Source organism: Galeopterus variegatus, unplaced genomic scaffold (assembly GCF_000696425.1).
Source record: "Galeopterus variegatus unplaced genomic scaffold, G_variegatus-3.0.2 Scaffold455, whole genome shotgun sequence".
In the NCBI taxonomy this organism is placed as follows: domain Eukaryota; kingdom Metazoa; phylum Chordata; class Mammalia; order Dermoptera; family Cynocephalidae; genus Galeopterus; species Galeopterus variegatus.
In genome coordinates this window covers 260,036-278,905 of record NW_007726566.1, presented here as the reverse complement: position 1 = coordinate 278,905, position 18,870 = coordinate 260,036, and the positions used below count along the sequence as shown (strand labels likewise).

Here is an 18,870-nt window from a genome sequence, read left to right as displayed (position 1 = left end):
GAAAAAAAAAAAAAAAAAAAAAAAAAAAAAAAAAAAAAAAAAAAAAAAGTCCGGGACCAACCAGATCCTTTTTGGGGGGAATTCAAACTCTGAATCAAGAAACTGCAAGACCTAGAGTTAAGTCACTTTAATGATAGTGCCCTAGAAAAAAGGAAGGTCCTTGAACTTCAAGGTTGAGATCCCCACAGTTCTCTCTTCCTTTCTAGGGATTTCCCAGCTGTCCCTTTTGCTTCCACAACCTACCCCAGCTATTTAAGGCAGCTTGAGTTGGCCTGTTTCTTGCAACCAAAATAGCCTTCACTAATACAACTAGAAACATCTCACTGTGCAGAGACCTACAACATAATTTTGAAGGGCTGCACAGTTATTTCACTATATGAAAGTGCCAGAATTTATTTAAGCAACCCCTAATAATATCTGATAATAATTAGGCTATTATTAGGATATTTCCAAATTTTTGCTATTCATAGCAAGAATAATTCAGTATTTTCATCTTAGCACCCATTTAATTATTTCCATAGGATTAATTCCAATAATTGCTGAGATCAAAGTATATGTACTTCTTTTTCCAGAAATATTTCAATATTATTTCCTAAGAACAAGGATTTCTCTGACATAATGACAATACATTTATCAAAATCCAAAATTCAACATTGATACAAACTATTACCTAATCCACAATCCATATTCCAATTTACCCAACAGTCCCAATAATGTCCTTTACAGTTTTTCACCTCTTTTCTCTGATCTGGGATCTAATAGAGGACCACACATTATATTTAGTTGTCTCTTTATTTTTCTATAATCTGGAACACTTTCTCAGCCTTTCTTTGTCTTTTATTACCTTGACATTCTTGTACAGACTAGTTATTTTGTAAAATGTCCTTTAATTTTGGTTTATTTGATATTTCCTCATAATTAGTTTCAGGTTATGCATTTTGGCAGGACTACCACAGAAGTAATGTATCTTTCTCAAAACATGGTATCATAATGCATCTGCCCCATACCTGTGATGTAACTCTGACCACAAAGTTGATTACTTTGGTTAAGATGGTGTCTACTAAGTCAATACACTACAAAGTGACTATTCTTTTTGTGGTTAATAAGTAATTTATGGGGAGATATTTGAGGTTGTGTAAATGTTATATACTTCATCAAACTTTTACCTAGTAGTTTTAGGATCCATTGATGATTCTTGGCTGAATCAAGTATTATTATAATGGTTACAATATACTGATTTATAATTCCACCATTCCTTCTGAATTTATTAGTTGATATTTATTATAAGAAAAAGCTAGGGCCGGCCCATGGCTTGCTTGAGAGAGTGTGATGCTGATAACACCAAGGCCAAGGGTTTGGATCCCTATGTCGGGATGGCCAGTTAGCTCACTTGGGAGAGCGTGGTGCTGACAACACCAAGTCAAGGGTTAAGATCCCCTTACTGGTCATCTTTTAAAAAAAAGAAAAAGAGAAAGAAAAAGATTTCCCTTCTCCCTCATTTACTTATTTACATCAATATGGACCCCCTGATTCTTATTTTATTCCACCCAAGGGTTTGGATCCCTATGTCGGGATGGCCAGTTAGCTCACTTGGGAGAGCGTGGTGCTGACAACACCAAGTCAAGGGTTAAGATCCCCTTACTGGTCATCTTTTAAAAAAAAGAAAAAGAGAAAGAAAAAGATTTCCCTTCTCCCTCATTTACTTATTTACATCAATATGGACCCACTGATTCTTATTTTATTCCACGACTATTCCATTGCAATAATTATTTATTTTTATACTCAGATTATTCCAGATTTGGCCAATAGCAGTCCCTTCAAACTGGTTCCTATGTACTTTTGACACAATCCTATCATTGTGAGCAGCTATTTGTTTTATGATATAAGGTGTTCCATGCTCACCTGATACTTTCCTTGCTCCAGCCCTGGAATTATATCTTTCTCTAAGGAGCCCTGGCTCCTTTTAGTGAAGAATGAATAATATTTAGAAACCAAGTAGAACTAGGGGTACTCAGTGCTATTGAGGTGTCTTTCTTCCAAGCCCTTTCAAGAGATAAAGGATAAAAACATAAATATTCCCACACATATAGCTACACCTATTTCTATCTATATTAAAAATGATGAGTTCATACTAATACCTCTAATAATTCCAATTCAACATCATTCTAATTTTCCCCCTTTCCATTTGTAATTCCCTTGTCTAACAGTAAGAAGCCTGGTTCACAATATTGTCAATATATTTTTTTCATTCATTCAATCCTGCAATACACAGAAAGGAGTTTCAAAATTGCTATCTCATACTGCTATGAAAAACAAATTTTCTAACTAGAGTTTAATATTTGTTTGCAGTTCTTTTTGTCTTTAGTTAAAATACTGTGTTCAAAAGTTATTTGGGTTAGTTCTCACCCATCCCTGCTGTGGTTTGGTTATATTACACATACAGCTATGTTCATTTGTTTTTATTTGTATTCTACAGGTTTCTCCCAAACTTGCTGATTAAACATTAACGTGGCTCCAAAAGTCAAAAGTATACCAAAAAGTAAATATAAAGAAGTGTCACTGCCCCACCAATCACTTCTACCTCAATCCCATTCGTTCTCTATAGATATTAGTCTTTCCTTCATATGTATGTGTATGTGTGTGTTTGTGTGTGTATACACACACATATACATACACACATACATACACACACATACATACATATATATACACACATACATATGACAGATAGACTAATACCTAAGGAGATTTTATATACACTCATTTTTATTTTTTTGCAAAAATAAGCAGGCACATATGTATTTTCTCATTTCCCCATCTTTCATACACAAAATGTAGCATGTTATATATACTTTTTTTTTGACTTTGCTTTTTCCACTCGATATATCCTGGAAATCATTCTGAATGAGCTACTAAAGATCATCTTCATTCTTTTTTACAGCTGCAAAGCACTCCATTGTACACCATAGTTTATTCAACTACTATCCTATATTTGGGCATATAGGTGTTTCCAATATTTTATAATTACAAATAATGCTGCAATGAACAGCCTTTTGCAATATATTTTTAGATTGATGAGGGTGTACTTCCTGAGTAAATTCCTACAAGTGAGACACCTAAATCAAAAAGTAAACACACTTTAAATTTTGTTTCATCTTAGAAAATTCCCCTCCAAAAGAATTTTTATCATACTGTATTACTACCAGCAGTGTATAGGTGAGGCTGTTGGGAAACAGGCACGCCTCACCTTCAGAGTATAGTATTTAGCTTTCCCCACAGCCTCACCTTCAGAGTATAGTATTTAGCTTTTTGATTACTGACAACTTGATAGCTGAGGTTTGGTATACTAGTATAAAGTCTTAATTTGCATTTCTCTTATTCATTAGTGAGATTAAACATTCACAGAGGACTTAAAAGCCATTTTATTATTTATTTTTAAGTGAAGTGAATGTTCACGTCATTTGACCATTTTTCCATTTAATTTTTAAGTGTTCTTCATATATAAGGGATATCAGCCTTTCAACATATCTCTGAGATATGTCAGAAATATTTTCTTTCAGTTTGTCATTTGTCTTTTGATTTTGTGGTATTTTTTTGCCATGCAAATTTTTTTTTAATTGTTATGGAAGAATTTCAAATCAACAACCTACCTATACCTCAAGGAACTAGAAAAAGAACAGGCTAACCCCAAAGTTAGCAGAAGGAAAAAAATAATAAAGATTAGGGCAGAATTAAATGAAATGAAACAGAAAATAGAAAAATATGGAGGAAAAAAATCAAACTAGGAGTTGGTTTTTTGAAAAGATCAACAAAATTGACACAGTCTTAGCTAAATTAACTAAAGAGAGAGAGAGAAGGGCCGGCCCGGTGGCGCACTCGGTGGAGTGCGGCGCTTGGGAGCACGGTGGCACTCCCGCCGAGGGTTCGGATCCCACATAGAGACCAGTCTGCTCACTGGTTGAGCGCGGTGCGGGCGCAACACCGAGGGTTGCAATCCCGTTGCCGGTCGCGGTACGGGCGCAACACTGAGGGTTGCGATCCCGTTACCAGTCACGAAAAAAGACAAAAAGGGAAAAAAAGAGAGAGAGAGAAGATTCAAATTACTAAAATAAGAAATGAAAGGAGAGACATTTAATTAATGCCACAGAGACTGCTATGAATAATTATATATGAACAATTGCAAAACCTACTAGAAATATACAACCTGCAAAGATTGAATCATGAAGAAACGGAAAATATAAAGAGACCTATAACTAGTAAGAAAATTGAATCAATAATCAATAACCTCTCAAAAGAGAAAAGTCCAGGACTTGATAGCTTCACTGGAGAATTCTACCAAACAAAAACAATTTTGGGGGGTAGCTGGCCAGTACGGGGATCTGAACCTGTCACTTTGGCGTTATAAGTCTGCACTCTAACCAACTAAGCTAACTAGCCAGCCCCACTTGAAGAATTAACACCAATCTTTCTCAAACTCTTCCAAAAAATGGAAAAGAAAGGACACTTCCAAATTCATTTAATGAGGCCAGGATCGCTCTGGTACCAAAGCTAGACAAAGATACTACAAGAGAAGAAAACTATAGACCTATATCCTTGATGAATACTAATGGAAAAGCCTCAACATAATATTAGCAAATTAATTCAACAGGACATTAAAAGGATTATACACCACGACTAAGTGGGATTTATCATGGGACGCAAGGATGGCTCAATTTATGAAAACCAACATATGTGATACATAGTACATTAACAGAACAAAGGAAAAAAAAATCATATGATCATCTCAATTGAAGCAGAAAAATCACATGACAAAATTCAATACACTTCCATGATAAACACTTAAGAAATGAGGAAAAAAAGGAAATTGCCTCAACATAACAAAGGTAGCATATGAAAAGCCCACAGCCAACATCATACTCAACAGTGAAAAACTGAAAGCTTTTCCTCTAAAATCAGGAACAAGGCAAGGATGCCTGCTCTCATTACTTCTATTCAACATAGTACTGGAAGTCACAGCTAGAGCCATTAGGCAAGAAAAATAAAAGGCACCCAAATTGGAAAAGGAGAAGCAAAATTATCTATGTTAGCAGATGACATGATCTGATATGTAGAACACACTAAAGAGTACACACAAAATAACTTTTTTTTTTTTTTTTTTTTTGTCTTTTGTCTTTTTTCCGTGTCCGGCAACGGATCGCAACCCTCAGTGTTGCCCCCGTACCGGACCGGGGACCGGCAACGGGATCGCAAGCCTCGGCGTTGCTCCCGCGCCACGCTCAGCCAGTGAGCGGGAGCCAGTCTGTATGTGGGATCCGAACCCTCGGGCGGGAGCGCCGCCGCGCTTCCCAAGCGGCGCACTATCCAGTGCGCCACCGGGCCGGCCCTACTATTGAAACTAATAAGCAAACTCAGCAAAGCTGTAGTATACAAAATCAACACTCAGAAAACAGCTGTTTCTGTACACTAACAATGAACTACCTGAAAAGAAAATTTTTAAAAAATCTCATTTACAACAGTATCAGAAAGAATAAAATACTAAGGAATAAAATTAACCAAGGAAGCAGAAGACTTGTACACTGAAAACTGTAAAACATCAGTGAAAGAAATTAAAAGACAACATGGGAAAGACATCCTATGTTCACGGACTGGAAGACTTAATATTGTCAAAATGTCCATACTGGGGTTGCCTGGTTATAGCTCAGTTAGTTATAGGGGCTGGTGTTATTAACACCAAGATCAAAGGTTCAGATCCCCATATCATCCAGTTGCCAAAAAAGAAAAAAAAAAAAAAAATGCCCATACTGCCCAAAGCAATCTATAGTTTCTATGCAATCCCAACCAAAATCTCAATGGCATTTTTATTTTGCAGAAATAGAAAAAACAACCCTAAATTTCACATGAAATTTCAAAGGACCCCAAACAGCCAAAACAATCTGGAGAAAGAACAAAGGTAGAGGCCTCATACTTCCTGATTTTAAAACGTATTGCAAAGCTACAGTAGTTAAAACATTGTAATATTGGCATAAAGACCTATAGAACAGAATAGAGAGCCCAGAAATACACCCTCTCATATAAATTCAGATAATCTTCAACAACAACACCAAAACTACACAATGGGGAAAGGACAGTCTCTTCAACAAATCATATTAGAAAAACTAAATAGCCACATGCAAAAGAATGAAGATGGAACCTTATCTTACACCATATCCAAAAATTTACTGGGGGCTAGCCGGTGACCTCGGTTGGTTAGAGCATGGTGTTATAACACCAAGATTAAGGGTTTGGATCCCGGTACCAGCCAGCTGCCAAATAAAAACAAAAACAAAAAACCAAAAATTTACTCAACATGGTTAAAAACCTAAACCTAAGTCCTGAAACTAAAACTCCTAGAAGAAAAACATAAGGGAAAGGCTTCATGATGTTGGATTTGACAATGATTTCTTGGATATGACACCAAAAGCACAGGCAGCAAAGGCAGAAATGGACAAATGAGACTACAACAAACCTAAAAACTTCTGCACATCAAAGGAAATAATTAACAGAGTGAAAAGGCAACCTACAGAATGGAAAAAAATATTTGCAAACCATATATTGGATAAGGAGTACATTTTTACCTTGGTGATTTGTAATGCCATCATTATTGTATACTAAATTCCCAGACGTACTCTGGTCTACTTCTGAACTTTTTTTCTATTCCAATGGTCTGTCTGCTAATTTGTGTGCCACACCACAACGATTTAATTACAGAGACTTTACAGTGTTTTAATACCTAGTAGCTATTCTTCCTTTGATGTTTTCCTATCTATTCTTACATGTTTATTTTTTCAAAAGAATTCCAAAAATGAGGATTCTAGCTCCATACGTAAATTTGATAGTGTTTTTATTGGGATTAGACTAATTTAGGGAGACCTAACATCTTCATGATGTTGAATCGTCTATGTAAGAACAAGATGCCTTTCCATTTATCATGTCTACTCTGGTGTCTCTCAGGGGTGTTTTAAAATTCTTCTTTAAGGTTTTACACATTTCTTAAGTTTATTCCTAAATATACTTTATCTTCTTTTTTTTGTTTGTTTTTGACCAGTAAGGGGATTGCAACCCTCGGCACAGTGTTGTATGTATCACGCTCAGCCAGTGACCGCACCGGCCATCCCTAGATAGGATCCGAACCCGCGACCTCAGCACTACCAGTGCCGCACTGAGCCATGGGGCTGGCCCTACTTTATTTTCTTTATTGCTTTTGTAAGGAGGTTTACTCTACCACTTTATCTTTTATTTTTTTTTTTATTTTTTATTTTTTATTTATTTATTTATTTTTGTCTTTTGTCTTTTTCCGTGTCCGGCAACGGATTGCAACCCTCAGTGTCGCCCCCATACCGGACCGGGGACCGGCAACGGGACCGCAACCCTCGGTGTTGCCCCCGCGCCTCGCTCAGCCAGTGAGCGGGAACCGGTCCCTTTGTGGGATCCGAACCCTCGGGCGGGAGTGCCGCCGCACTTCCCAAGCAGCGCACTATCCAGTGCGCCACCGGGCCAGCCCCTACCACTTTATCTTTTAACTGGTTATTGTTTGCATATATTGTTTGCATATATGAAGGCTACTGATTTCTTTATGAATTCTATATCCTGTTACCTGACTAAATTGTTTTATTAAGTTAATTTTGTCATTGATTCTCAGGTTTTCTAAATTAATTATCATATCAGCTGCTAATATAGTTTTACTTCTTTTCTAATTCTTACACTTTTAATTGATTTATCTTTCCTGTTTGCATTGACTAATAACTCTAGTACAATTTAAATGTTAGAATCCTTAAGATTTTTAAAAAAGCCCTTGCAAATAGATAAGAAAAAAACCCAATTAAAAACAAAAAAAGTCTTAGGTAATGGACAGGTAGTTTATAAAGTAGCAGAAATGGCCAATAAACATATCACAAAATGTCCAATCTCATTAGTAATAAAAGAAATAACACTCCTACTAACAGGACAGAAGAGTATCCATTTCTTCACATCTATGGACAACACTGGACCATTTCTTTTCTCATTTTTTCCAAAAAGATAAGTGAAAAATGTTATTTTATTTAGTTTTAAAGCACTGCTCCTAACTCTTGGCTTGCTTTTATGATGTGGTTAAAAGACATGGTACGTGAGTGACAGAGATGAGCTTTAAAAACCAGGGGCAGAACAGACGAGAGAGAGAGAGAGAAAGAGAGAGAGAGAGAGATTGAGATTAAAAGGCAGACGTGTGGGTGGGTTGAGTCATAAAGTAGAGAGACACAGTTTAATGCGTTACTTGCAAGCCATCAAGGAGTCATGCCTTTTTTACCAATTTCTAAGGTACTGACCAATTGAACAGTTTTAATTACAGCAGAGGCAACAACTATTAAGTTCTGGACCATTAGGATATCACACATTAATTCTGGCACTACTCTGTGTACTGAGTGGGAAGGGGGGAGAATCTTAACTTTATATATCACATTCCCCTGCCTTAGAAATTATGTTTCTTTTGCCTGGAATATCTACACAGCAAACAGCTATTCATCCTTCCGAATAGCTCAGACATCACCACCTCCATGAAGCCCATCCTTGACACTGAGCGTCTTTCACTGTCTGCCTCTTCTATGCTGCCTCTGTACCTTGTATAGAATATTCCTTGCAAAAAAAGGATAAGTTCCTAGAAGGAGAATTTCTGGGTCAAAGAATATGAATATCTAAAGTTTTAAAGATACTGTCAAACTGTTGGGCTATATTAAGAGCACAGTACCAACTTATTTTTAGCTCTGAGATGAAGTAATTTTATACTGCATTTATATTAATTATACTATTTTAGTGTCCTTAATGTTTACTTGGTTGAATCAAGATTGCCATATTTTATTGAATATATGATCTCATTTTATTTAAAACATATTCTGATTTCAGATATTTTTAAATGTGAAAAGTGTCCTTATTTTAGAAGAAATATGGTTCTTAGTTGTCTTGGAAAATAAATGATTAACTGCTTATACTGAGAGAAAGCACCTTCTCAACAGTGGAACAGGTGATACAGTCCCAAGACGGCCGACTAGAGCAGTCTGGCGCTAATACCCACCTGAAAAAGAGACCAAAAAAACAGACAAATATATTTTGCTAGTAATGAATGAGGAAATATGCTGCAGAGCACCAGGAGAGTGATGAGATCCTTGTGAAACATGGAAAACAAGAATGGCACCAGAGAGAGCAGAGCAGGGCATCCAGCCTCTGCCCCACCACAGGGACCAACTCAGAATCAGGAAGAGAGAAGGTAAGCTAGAAAAGTCCCCAGCTGTTTCCACACCCATTACAAATGCCAGTGATCCCCACCACAAGAGTCCCCCAGACTTTTCAGGGCCCAGGCCCAGTTGGAGAGCAGCTGGAAGAGTGTACAGCTGCACCGTGGACGCCCAAGGAGAGGAAAACCCCTCCCGCCCTGAGCAGCTGTGACACAGTGCTGTCTTCAAGCCAAACCCACAGCTGGAGTGCACCCTGCACCAGATCCAGTGAGACATACTCCCTTTGTCTGGAGGCCCCTGCTTGCATTCTACTATGTTCACACAGGTACCGGCAGGACCATAGCGCTGGCTGCCTGGAGCCTAGGACACACAGAAAGACCTATACCTCAGTGTCTGAATCCATATAGTATTCTCTCCCCACAAAGGCAAACAGGTAGACCAGGTGAGCTAAAAAGCTGCCAAGGTGCAGTGGTTCCCCACATTCACCACCTGCCCTACATAGCTGGTGGATCTGCTGAACCCACAGGTGCCTGCACTGGCCTACAGCCACTCTGGTGGTAGCCCTGCCTCCACCCACAACACTCTACACGTATGCACGGGCACCAGCAGGACCACACCCTGCAGACCCACTGAACTCACAGGTAAGTGCACTGGCCCACAGCCAGCCCAGTGGTAACCCCATCTCCCCCAGCAACCTTCTAAATGTTTGTACGGGAGCCAGCAGGACCACAACCCTGCAGACCCGCTGAATCCACAGGTGCCCATACCTGCCCACAGCCAGCCCAGTGGTAGCCTTACCTCTCCTCACAACCCTCCACTCATTTGCACGGGTGCTGGCAGAACCACAACCCCAGCTGCCTGGAGCCTAGGCCAGACAGAGGGATCGAGACCCTAGTGTCTGAGCCCATGCAACACTCCCTTCCCTCTCCCCCAGGCAGGCAGGCAGACCAGCTGGGCAGGGAAGCTACCAGTAAGCAGTTATTCCCCACATCCACATGTACCTGCCCTGCACAACCCATGAACCCACTGAGCCCACAAGTGCCTGTACAAATGGCCAACCTGGTGATGTGATCCCTCCTTCCCACTCAGCCCTCCACAAAGCCATCAGGGCCTGCTGCTTCCTTGCAGGTTTTCTACAGGATCAACAGTTGATCTGGTGGTCCTCAACAAAGCTGCCAAGGCCTGTTGCGCCAGGGTACACCTGCTCCCAGACCAAAACCAGAAAGGGCAGGGGCTTTGATGCTCCAAGTCGGCCTCTACACAGCTGCTGGGCTCAGCTGCACCCTCCAGAGAGCTGCTGGGTCCTGCAGCATCTATGCAGGCTTGCTGCAGGCCCAAGAGCTGATCCAGCAGCCCTCTACAGAGCTGCCAGGACCTGCAGCACCAGTATACACCTGCTCACTGACCACCAGTGGATCACCCACCCCAAAAAGAAACTGCCAAGGGCCCCACTACCTACGTCACAAAGGTACCCACAGACAACTCCAAGATTGAATACAGCTGAAGAAGTTGCACGAAGGCTGTACTACTGCAGTCCCACAGGTGCAAACTTAGAATGCCTAACCTGACTGTCAATTTATAATACTTTTACAGGAAAGAGTCTCTTCCTTAAAAAATCACTCCTAAAATTAAAAGAAAAGACTACACCACCAGATGTCCAGACATCGACGCAGACATATGAGAAGCATGAAAAAATGGGGAAACATGACTCCCCCCAAAGAAGACTACAGTTCTCCAATACCAACCCCAAACAACATGAAATTGATGAATTGCCTGAAGAGGAATCCCAAATGGCAATATTAAGGAAACTCATATGATGAAAAAATAGAAATCACAATGACATTAAAAAAAAAAAAAATCCAGGACATGTATGAGAAATTCAATTAAGAGATAGAAACAATAAAAAGGAACCAAGCAGAAATACTGGAACTGAAGAATTTATTCAACAAAATAAAAAGTGCAACCAAGAGCATAAGCAGCAGGCTAAAACAAGCAGAAGAAAGAATTTCTGAACTAGAAGACAGGCTTTGTGAATTAACACAGTTGGACCAAAAAAAAAAAAAAAGAATTTTAAAAAGCAAAGAAAACCTATGAAATCTTTCTGATAACCTTAAGCATAAAAACATCTGTATTATGGGTGTACTAGAGGGGAAGAGAAAGGAAATGGCATTGAAAGCTTATTTAATGAAATAATAGCTGAAAACTTCCCAAGTATTGGGAGAGACATGATCCGCAAACAGATTCAACGCAAAAATGATCTCCCTGAGACAATTATAGTCATATTGTCAAGTCAGAGACAAAAAAATTCTAAAAAAAAAATTCTAAAAACAGTCAGAGAAAAGCTTCAAATCACCTATCAAGGAATCCCCATCAGGGTAATAGCAGACTTCTCAACAGAAGCCCTACCAGCCAAGAGAAAGTTGGATGACATATTCAAAGTGCTAAAATACTACAGCCAGCAAAGCTTTCCTTCAGAAATGAAGGAAACAGTAGCTTTCCCAGACAAACAAAAACGGGGAATTTACCACCACAAGACCAGTCTTTCAACAAATCCTCAAAGGGATCCCACGTCTGGAATCAAAAGAGCAATATATATCACCATAAGTACATGAGAAAAAATAAAAACCACTAGTAGAACAGATATCAAATGAGAAAGAGAAAGAAAATGTATCTTACCACTACAAAAAAACACCAAACAACAAACAATCAAAGGGAAAGAAAGAAACAAAATAAATACAAAACCACCATAAAGAAACTAATAAAATGGCAGGAATAAGGCAATACCTTTCAATAAAAACCCTGAATGTAAATAGATTAAATTCCCCACCTAAAAGATATAGACTGGCTGAATGGATTAAAAACCTAGACTCAACTAAATACTGCCTGCAAGAAACTCTCTTCACCAATAAAGACACACATAGACTAATAGTGAAGGGATGGAAAAAGACATTTATGCAAATGGAAACCAAAAGTAAACAGGAGTTGTCATACTTATCAGATAAAAGAGACTTCAAACCAAGAAGATGTAACAATCATAAATACTAATGCACCCGACATTGGAGTACACAGATATATAAATCAACTGTTATTAGATGTAAGGAGATAGACCCCAACACAGTAATAGTTGGGGACTTTAACATGCCACTCTCAGCATTGGACAGATCATCTAGACAAAGAATTAGCAGAGAAATATTGGATTTATACAGCACTTTAGACCAAACAGAATTGACAGACATACAGAATATTGCATCCAACAACTACAGAATATACATTCTTTTCATCAGCACATGGATCATTCCCCAGAACAGACCACATGTTAGGCCATAAATTAAGTCTTGACAAATTTAAAAAGACTGAAATCACATCAAATACATTTTCAGACCACAATGTAATAAAATCAGAAATTAACAACAAACAAAACTCTGGAAACTATACAAATACATGGAAATTAAACATGCTCCTGAATGACTAATGGGTCAAAGAAGAAATAAAGCAGGAAATCAAAAAATTCCTTGAAACAAATGAAAATACAAGCACAACTTATCAAAACCTATGGGATACCACAAAAGCAGTACTAAGAGGGAAGTTTATTGCAATAAGTGCTTACAACAAAAGAATAGAAAGACTTCAAATAAACAACCTAACATTACTCAAAGAACTAGAAAAACAATAACAATCCAGTCCTAAAATTAGTACATGGAAAGAAATAATTAAGATTGAAGAAAAACTAAATGAAGTAGAGACCAAAAGGACAACACAAAACATCAATGAAACAAAAAGTTAGCTTTTGGAGAAGATAAACAAAATAGTTAAGCCATTAGACAGACTAAAAAAAGGAGAGAGAAGACTCAAACAACAAAAATCAGAAATGAAAAAGAAGCCATTACAAGGAATACCACAGAAATGCAAAGAACCATTAGAGATTATTACAAACAATTATATGCCAAAAAATCTGAAAACATGAAGGAAATGGATAAATTTGTGGACACATACAAACTACCAAGACTGAACCAAAAAGAAATAGAAAACCTGAATAGACCAATAATGAGTAATAAGATAGAAGCAATAATCAGCAGTCTACCAACAAAGAAAAGCCCAGAACCAGATGGCTTTGTTGCTGAATTTTACCAAAATACCTATCCTTTTCAAAATATTCCAAAAAATCAAAAGAGGTCATTCTCCCAAACTCATTCTATGAGGCCAGCATTACCCTCATACCAAAATCAGATGAAGACACAACAAAAAAGAAAAAAGAGAAAGCTACAGGCAAATATCCTTGATGAACACAGACACAGAAGTCCTCAACAAAATATGACCAAACAATACAACAGCACATCAATAAGATTATACAACATGATCAAGTGGGATTCATCCCAGGGACACAAGTATGGTTTAACATATGCAAATCAACAAATGTGATACACCACATCATTAAAAACAAGGACAAAAACCATATGATTATCTTAACAGACACAGACAAAAGCATTTGACAAAATTCAACATCTCTTCATGATAACAACTTTCAACAAATTAGGTATAGATGGAAGGTATTTCAACACAATAAAAGTCATATATGATGAACCCACCATCATCATCCTGAATGGGGAAAAACTAAAAGCTTTTCCATTAAGAACAGGAACAAGACAAGGATGCCTACTCTCACCATTCCTACTCAACATAGTATTTAAAGTATTAGCTAGAGCAATCAGGCGAGAGAAAGAAATAAAGGACATCCAAATTGGAAAAGAAGAAGTCAAATTGTCCCTATTTGCAGATGACATGATCTTATATATAGAAAAACCTAAAGAGTCTACTATAAAACTCCTAGAGCTGATAAACAAGTTCAGTAAAGTTGCAGGATACAAAATCAACCCACAAAAATCAGTAGTGTTTTAATACACCAACATGAACTAGCAGAAAAAGAAATCAAGAAAGCAAGCCCATTTACTATAGCTACCAAAAGAATAAAATACCTAGGAATAAATTTAAACAAGGAGTTGAAAGATCTCTACAGTAGGAACTACAAAACACTACTGAAAGAAATTAAAGAGGAAACAAAAAGATGGAAACACATTGCATGTTGATGGACCGAAAAAATTAACTTTGGGGAAAAGTCCATTATACCAAAAGTGTTCTACAGATTCAATGCAATCCCCTTCAAAATACCAATGACATTCTTCACAGAAACAGAAAAAACAATCCTAAAATTCGTATGGAATAACAAAAGACCCCAAATAGCCAAATCAATCCTTAGCAAAAGAAAATAAAGCTGGAGGCATTACACTACCTGACTTCAAATTATACTACAAAGCTATAGTAACCAAAACAGCATGGTACTGGCATTAAAAACAGACACATGGGGCCGGCCTGGTGGCTCACTGGAGAGTGCGCCGCTTGGGAGTGCGGCGGCGCTCCCGCCGAGGGTTCGGATCCCATGTGGAGACCGGTTCCCGCTCACTGGTTGAGTGCGGTGCGGGCGCAACACCGAGGGTTGCGATCCCGTTACCGGTCAGTAAAAAAGACAAAAAGGAAAAAAAACAAACAAACAGACACACGGACCAATGGAACAGAGTAGAGAACCCAGAAATCAGCCCACATACTTACAGCCAATAATAGAACAAGAGAAAATCAAATGCTCACACTTATTAACTAAAACTAGCACATTTCCAAAAGTATTTCCATGTGTAATGGCAAACCTGACAAAGCTAGGGAATTATTCACATTAATATTAGGTCTGGGGCCGGCCCGTGGCTCACTCGGGAGAGTGCGGTGCTGATAACACCAAGGCCCCGGGTTCGGATCCCATATAGGGATGGCCAGTTCGCTCACTGGCTGAGCGTGGTGCTGACAACACCAAGTCGAGGGTTGAGATCCCCTTACCGGTCATCTTTAAAAAAAAAATATATATATATATATATATTAGGTCTGTTTAGATGATTAATAATTATGGAGCATGTTCTTCCCTGCCACAAGGATTCACAGCATCAAATCACCACAAAACACATCAAGCCACCCAACTATTATCTAACATGATAAACTTTGGGTCATACACTGGTGTCAAAAGATGTTCACAGTTACTCTATTAGCAAAGCCTCTACAAGCCTCTACTGAGAAGAACAGGCAGCCCTCTTAACTGAATTCGACTCGGTGTATGATTCATCTCAATATTTGCTAAAGAAACCTCTTCCAAAGTTCAGTCCCCAGGTATGGCTGGCTTTGGACATCAATGCCAGAAGCATGAAGAAGCTGGGTACTGTTTCCCAGCAGTAACATTTGAGCTGATTAAGGTAAAACAAATACTCTCTTAAAGTCTTTTCTTATTTTTGTTGTTTTGTTTGGGGTGGCTAATTTCTCAAGAGATTAACATCAAAGGAGTTGTCAGAATGACTTACAGTAAGATTACTTCCCATCTCAGTAACAGTATTTTCTACACGTGGGGCCATATATCACGTGCATGTAGAAAGGTTTATCATGCCTTGATGTGCAGAAAAAAGAGGTACTAAATAAGTAGTGTATTTGAAATGTAAGGTCCCTCTTGGCTAAGCACAAAGAACAGAATCAGTGCAGATGACCTAACTCTGAAGAAATAGAAGCTCTTTATACTGTGTCTGAAACATGAAACAGAGTCTATTTAGGCTGATTATGATTGGTTGAAATGTCGTAGGTGTTAATAAGCTTCCACCAAATAAGAGGATTTTCCAGGTAGACTCACCAACATTACTATTAAATCCTTCCTGTAAATTCATCACTTTATTCTGAATTCTTGCAACTTCTTCTAAATATACTATAAGTTCTTAAGCTATTTTTGCATGTGACATGTAAATGTAACCCTTCCTCTAACTGCAGGAGCAGAGGCAGAAGTTCAGGTTCTATCAACCTCTGCAACTTATCTGTTCCACTTCTACTGCTGCTGTTGGCTTCTCAGAAACCGTCGATTTCTCCAACGTGCTGGGCTTTCTTTTGCTATAAAGTTAAACAATTCCTAATATACTGAAAAATGTGATTTTCACCCAAAGTCTATGCTTGTATGCCTCTTTCATGTTCCCTCTCATGATAGTATTTCAGTACTTCCATAGATTTTAATGTCTTCAGGGGTTTTTTGTTTGTTTTTTTTTGTTGTTGTTGTTGTTGTTGTTTTAAATACTTTACCTCCTTTCCTTCTCTACCTCCTTTCTGGTCTATTTCTTGCTACTAATGTTTAAAAAAAAAAAAATCCCAGTGAGATAAATACCTAAAACCCAACTGTTAAACCCTCTTCACAGATCCCTGAACCAGTCAGCCACCAAAAACAAAAAAATACACACAAAAATTAAAATAAATAAAATAAATAAACCTTCTTCAGAACCCTTGCACCTAACCCAGTCTCCACAGTCTGCTGACTAATACCTGATTCACAGACTACACTGTCTAAAATTTGGGGTACTCAGAAAGAACTGATGTAAAAGAACAGGGGATGGAGATCACAGCTGGATTTTTGAAGGTGAAGCTCAAAACTTTACTAAATGAGCTCACTAAAGCCATTTTCTATATTTGATCAGCTTAGACATAGGATGTAGAGAATCGTCTTTTTGGTTCCTTACTAATCCTTTTATTATATGCTGTAAAAACAGCAACAAACAAACAAACAAAACAAAGGGAAAAAACCACGAGAACTCCCAGAAGGCTAGGGATGAGAGCTATAAAAGCTAGAACCCTCCTGGACAGGTCAGAACATGCTGCTGCTGAAGTTGGGCCCCAGCCTCCAATGGTGACACTGGGTGCCTGGAAATCAAGCTTGGGTATTTGCCAATAAATAGGATCGCCTGATATGCTCTGCTACTTTCAGCCTTAACTCCCATCTAATCCATTTCTTAACTAATAACTACTTTTATTCCTTCCTTTTTCCAAATATCTACTTAGCTTTTATATATGGTAGGTCCCGTGCCAGGCACTGGGACACAGCCATGGGGGAGCCTATAGTCTGCAGTGGAGTGAGCTACTAGAACACACAGAAAGCTGATTGTGTTACTGCTCTGCTGAAAATCTTTCAGTGACATTCAAGATTCCTCAACGTCTGGTATCTGGTAATCTCTGTAGCCTGATCTCCCACCTCTTTTTCGCCCTTGCATTCTAAGTTGTGGCTACAATGAAGAACTACTTCTGGGTTTACTATCTGCAGCTATTTCCCTGGCTAACTCTCACCTGTCTGCCATGACTCAGCTTAGATGTCTTACTCTCTGAGCAAGCTTCCCCTGGTCACTCAAGAAAAATTCTGATGTGGTATGCAACCTCTTTTTTTTTTTTTTTGACTGAACACTTCTCATCCCCTCTTTCCAGAGCATGAAAATACATATCCACTAAATCAGTTCACAAAATGGCTGACACAGCTCTGCAACTGTGTCCCTTCCTCATCTTCTCTAAAGCAGTTTCTGAGAGAATGTGACATACACTCTGTTTTATAATTTGTGAAAAGGTGAAGGCAACCTTAGCAGGTACAAGGGAGACAAAAATTTGGAGAAAGTAAAATAATACTCCAGTTAGTTTTTCAGATTAATTCTGCCACCCCTTAAAAACAAAAAAAATGTGCCACAGAGACTACTGTTGGCACAGTGGATGGTAAATGGACATCAGAAGGGCTCGTTACACCACACGTCCTACTGGGGGTCTATGATCTGTTTCTCTGCTCAGAGTGGCACATCTGGTACTCTTGACCAGGTGACCCTGAACACGGTATGAGCAGGAACATGCTGCCACTGCCTGCCACAGCACCTTGCCTTTTCCCTTCTCCTGGGCACTTTTTGGGATAGAAGAAATAACGTTTAAGAGTTTACTAATTTGAAATTTCATTGTTGAGTTTCTGTTCCAGCTCCATTAGTTAAGAGACTAGTTAATCAATAGCTGTGGAAAACACAGAAGGACCTGCCTCTTCTCACAGAGTCCACTGAGCTCTCCAAGCAGAGCTCACCCTAACCCTCCACCTCCTTCTTTACTTATTTATTTACACTGCCTTTGTGCTGGACTGGCTCCCCTGCTTAAACTGTTAAATTCCTCGAGGGCAGAAACAGTTTTATTTGCTGCTGAATCTATAGCAAATATTGAGTATCTACTACATCTGATACAAAGTAGGTACTAACTAAATGATTAATAAATTAATTAATATACACCTGTTGGTGCCTCAAGGAAAAAAAACAAAACAAACATTAGAAGCTCTTGGGATACACAGTTCACACTGTAGTCAGTAAAAACTACTCAGCTCGTAATCTTACAGTTACTTCTCACCTGATCGGTATCGTTCATCCCTGGCTCCCCCAGATCGAGTTCGGTGGTACTTAGAGGGAGCAGAAGTTTGACTTGCAGATGGAGCAGGTGTCTGATTTCTATGTTCCTTCTGTACTGCTGAATCAGTTTCTAAAAAAAAAGGAATGTTGGAAAATGGTTATCCAATAACAATAATAGCTAACACCTTCTGAGCACTTTAAACATCCTCAGAACACTTTGAGGTAGGTGCTGTTATCCGATCTATAGTAAAGGGTTAGAGAGCTTTCATATATATATATATACATAAATATGATACAAAGACATCCAGGCTACAAAAAAGCCATAATATCATATGCAATATCTTCTTAGAGCTTTAATTTTCAACAGG

General features: G+C 38.5%; 1 protein-coding gene across 1 annotated transcript in view; it reads right to left on the bottom strand.

The window, feature by feature from the left end:
• The window catches only part of DIP2B (DIP2 disco-interacting protein 2 homolog B (Drosophila)), a 103,255-nt gene extending 84,672 nt beyond the window's left edge, over positions 1–18,583 (bottom strand). The window contains exon 1 of the mRNA XM_008568974.1: positions 18,504–18,583. The gene's annotated coding sequence lies outside the window, so the exon portion shown is untranslated. The remainder of the gene's footprint in view (positions 1–18,503) is intronic.
• Between the last annotated feature and the right edge of the window lie 287 nt (positions 18,584–18,870).